A 4,755-nucleotide genomic window follows, 5' to 3' on the forward strand; every position below is an offset into this window, starting at 1 on the left:
TAACCTCAGTGTGTGTCAGTGTGTGTTCAGAGCCCCCCCACGCTTCCCCACCCCCCTCTCCGTCCGCCCCGGCCATTCGGAGACATCCCTCCCCCTTAAGCGTCCTTTCTACTTTCACATACAGTTAGGCTTAGCAACTTTTTTGCTGAGTCGACACTATTCTTACGTGTATTTGCAGTACTTCACCCATTTATGCAGCCAAGAAGTCGAAGTATCTTGATCCCTGGTACGTCAGCAGGGCCTGTTTCTGGGGGCAAACGAGCAGCTTTCGGGTCCTTCACGTTCTTAACGGCGCTGTGTTTACACCTATGTTCGTTCTTTCATCTGAAACTTTTCTACTGTTACTCATTTACACAGCAGGGTAATTTTTACTGTTTCACTTCAGGGTGAGTGCCTTAACTGAGGGTCCTACAGCAGGAGTGGGATTTAAACGTGGATCACTGAGTCCCAAGGTGGTGGCTTTGACCACTCTGCTCCTGCTCACTTGTCTCAGTAGTTCCCAGGTGGTTCAGGGCTCAGATGGATTCAGGTCCCACAGTGAAGTAAAACGCTGTCGTTAACCTAGGATCCACCGATGAAGATGAAAAGGAAATCCAAAGAACGAACCAGGAAAACCAAACCAATTAATTTGCGACCGACCTGTGGTCGAAGTGCCCTCATGAGCGCGGTGACACAGACGCGTCCGTGGCTCTCGGTTTGCGCAAAAGCACCAGCGGAGCCTCCTCGCTCACACCAGCGCCAGCTAGGGTCAGTGCAGTGTCCAGGCTGGACGTTTCGCCTTGGAGCGAAAGGCCACGTGGGACAACGGTTGAGCTCCTCGTTGTTCATCACTGGAGAAAAGTGTGCGATAAATGAGCAAACGTAAATACGAGATGATTTCCTTTGCAAACGTACTAAATACGGCATAATCTTCAGTTTCCCCATCACTGGGTGCGTGCAGCCGCGGTATGAAACGCGCTACACGGATAAACGAATGCAGGAATAAAGACGACGGCTCGCCGAGACGCGCGCTCGACACGCAGCGCGGTAGCGACTCGATTCCACCGGGGGCGCGCTGTCCTGCCGAAGGAGTCCTTTCCACCTCCACGGCAGGACGATGCGGCGCCCCTCTCGGATGCTGCGGGTCCTCGGACCCGAGTCGCGCTACGGCTGGACGCTGCCCTTCTCTGCTCTCTGCACGGGGCTTCTTCTCGGCCTTCGCCGCCTCCCTCTATTATACATCTGTGACGGGTGCTTCCCTGGCGCCACTGAAGTTCGAAAGGCCACATGGGGGCGTGACCTTTCGCAGCACTATTCATAGCCCCGGGGACGGGCCGTGACCCCATCTCCCTTTAATGTGTCCCACATGAAAAGAGCGGCGATACGGTGCCAAGTGGAGACAATGCAGAGACGGCTCATTACGGCTCTCAGGTGAATCTCTGCAGCGGAGGAGGAGGAGGAGGAGGAGGAGGGCCACAGCGCAGTGCGCACGCACCCTTGAGTGTGTTCGGTTGGTCATCGGCGTGTTCGCTTCATCACGAACTGCGATGAGCAGGCGGACGCAGCCCGTGAAGCTGATGGACTTGGCTCCTCGAGACACGTTAGGACGTCCATCCCAAACTACGGCTCTGGAGCTGCCCGAGAACAGCTGCGTCGTGAGGCCAAGTTATTAATATTCATCACTTCCAGTGTTCGCTCTGAGGAAGTCAGGAGCTCTGGTCCAGGCCAAGCTGAGTGTTCGTGCCTCACAGGAGCTGGCCGAGAAGGTGCCTCCGGTCTCACGATCGCTGTCAGACGCACACCCTGCGGTCACCTGTGTGTCTCCGTGTGTGTGTGTGTGTGTTTTGTCTTGATCTCCCTGCATTATGTAAAGATTGTCACCTAACAACAGTGATGTATATTGTGGTATTTAAATTAAAATTCCTTGCATTTCATAAATTCCACCTGAAAACAATCTGTTGTGTCTCAGATGAGATGTTTTTTCAAAAGGTCACCAAGTCTAACACAAGCACAACATATTCCACTTAGGTACCTCTCAATATACTACGGTACATCTGTGAGTGAAAACTGCATTTGTAACAGTGTGCAACCAGCACAGAGTCTCTACCATCCAAGACACCAGCAGGTTGCCGGTTCTGTGGCAATTTTCAGAGTCACCAGCCGCCACCACCGGTTGCCAAAGTCCACTCGACTGTCAGTTTTATTAGTCAGGTGCTCAGCAGAGGCTTCTGACCAAAGGGAGGTACGGTAGGTGACAAGCAGCTCATCATATTTAAACAGCAGAGTGCGACTTGAACCAGCATCCTTAAGGTAAAGACTGCAGATGTTTAACCACAGCGCCCCCTGCAGACACTGTTGGGTTAGTGATATATGTACAGTATGTGCGCATGTTTGGTGTTGCTGCCTTCTGCTCCTGGCACGAGATCCACGCATTGTCGTTAACGGGTTGCCGTTTGTACTGTTTTCTGTTCTACTGAAATGTTCTGTTCATCAGAACTCAAGGCTCTGTATGATTCTCTAAGTTAAATAAGTTTTGTGTATGATACATGTTTCCATACAGCATTTGATCAGTTGATTCTGTAATTTTCAGCAGTGCATGAATGGAACCTGAGAGGGAAACGACAACACCGGTGTTGTTCTTATATCATTTCCTTGCTGTGGAACATGATGAAATGTGTGTCATAGGTATGAAATAGCAATTATCCCTTCAGTCACGAACTGGCTGAGTGACCTGTAGCAGTAACAACCGCAACTAACTGTGGAGGGGTTCTGTCCCACTGCTTTATGCTTAACAGCTCTTTTCAGGTCATGTCCACAACATCTCAGTGGGATCCAGGTCAGGACTTCAACTTGGCCATTCCGTTCCGTTCTATCCCCTTAGTTCTTTTTAGCCATTCTCATATTTGCTTGTTTATATGTTTAGGATCATTGTCTTGTTGCATGATCCAGCTCAGTTTCAGCATCAATTCAGGGACTGATGTACTAGAAAGTACTAAAGGAGAGTTTCAGGCCATGGAGGAATTCATGGTTCCTCCTCTGATAGCAAGGTGCTCAGGTCCTACGGCAGCAACACATCCCCAGACCATGACACTGCCACCACAATGCTTGACTGCCTGCTGGTTGAAAGTACTTACTCTGAAATGTTGCGTTTGGTTTTCACCAGACATAACAGGGCCCGTGTCATCCAAAAAGCTTTACTTTTGGATCATCAGCCTATAGAATATTCTTCCAGAAGTCTGGAGAGACACCCAGATACTTCGCGGTGAACTGGAGACAATGTTTTATCTCTTTTTCAGCGAGTTGTGGTTTCCACCTTCCAATTCCCCATGGGTCCCACTTTGCTCAGTGTCTTTCTTATTGGGGACTCATGAACACTAAGTCCATGAAGAGAGGGAGGAGGGGACATTCGTCCGTCCCCCACCCTGTTATGGCTATGGTAATACAGTACATGATATTTCTCTGCAATTATTGACATGATATACTGTATGACATAACCTTTGGCCCCACTTAAATCTTCCAGCACAAAGGATGGCAACTGATACTGGTGGGAGAGGTCAAGTTTCAGCGCTTTATGTTTTTTGTTTGATCATCGAAGGAGTGTAATAATTTCAGGAAAACAAAATCTTTTCGAAGCTTCTCCGTCTGTCTGAACGTTCATACACGGTTCTTATAAAGTCTGTATTACAATGTATTTTTTCCCTTTCTCTTTTTCTACGATGGGTTTTCATGTGTTAAATTTGTTTTTTGTCCAGTGTTTGTTTGTTTGTTTGTTTTGATTTGGTTCAGAACGGCGCCTCTCAGGCCGGAATTTAAGCGCTTTGGTTAAAATGACCTCTAATTTACTGTGTCGCTTTGTGTAAAATGACCCCCGTGAAGAACGGTTCCAAAGCCTATTCCGGACTAGGGTTCGAATACAGTAGTGATGATGATTATTAACTATTATTAATGATGATTAATATTGTGGGGGGTGCGGTGGCGCAGTGGGTTGAACCACGGTCCTGCTCTCCGGTGGGTCTGGGGTTCGAGTCCCGCTTGGGGTGCCTTGCGACGGACTGGCGTCCCGTCCTGGGTGTGTCCCCTCCCCCTCCGGCCTTACGCCCTGTGTTACCGGGTAGGCTCCGGTTCCCCCGTGACCCCGTATGGGACAAGCGGTTCTGAAAATGTGTGTATGTGTGATTAATATTGTTGTTTGACCCGTTGTTGTCTCTTTAACTTAATATCAGAAAAAAACCAACTCAACTCAGACTGGTGGTGTGTGTGTGTGTGTGTAAGAGTGTGTGTGTGTGTGAGAGAGAGAGAGAGAGAGAGAGAGAGGTGCAGCCAATCTCGGAAGCCGCTTCATGCGCGCAGACGCCGTAGCGCGAGCCGTGGAACCCGAAACCTGCTCTCCGTTTTCCGAAGCCTCGGTCATCCGGGTGATCCTCCTCGCGCCTGGATCGTGGATTTACGGAGCAGCCGGAGCCCGGCTGTGTACAGTTTGTTTCTTTCTTTCTTTTGTTCGGTGTTTGCCGGGTGTCGCTGCTGGACGAGCAGAAGTCAGATCCGCGCGCGGAAACATCTGGAGCACCTCCGTTCCCCACTGATACGATGTATCCTTGACTGGGAGTTGCGGGTCTCCCGGCGGTGCGCGCGCCGGACGATGCCATGCCCCACCCGCAGGGCGCACGGGAACGAGCGCCGGCTCCCCCAGGCCCAGGTGCTCCAGGTGCTCCAGGTGCTCCGGGGGGTCACGACGCCGGGGTTTCCCCCCTGAGAGATGCGGAGGCCGGGGCGGGG

The sequence above is a fragment of the Scleropages formosus genome, chromosome 4 (assembly GCF_900964775.1).
Source record: "Scleropages formosus chromosome 4, fSclFor1.1, whole genome shotgun sequence".
Classification (NCBI taxonomy): domain Eukaryota; kingdom Metazoa; phylum Chordata; class Actinopteri; order Osteoglossiformes; family Osteoglossidae; genus Scleropages; species Scleropages formosus.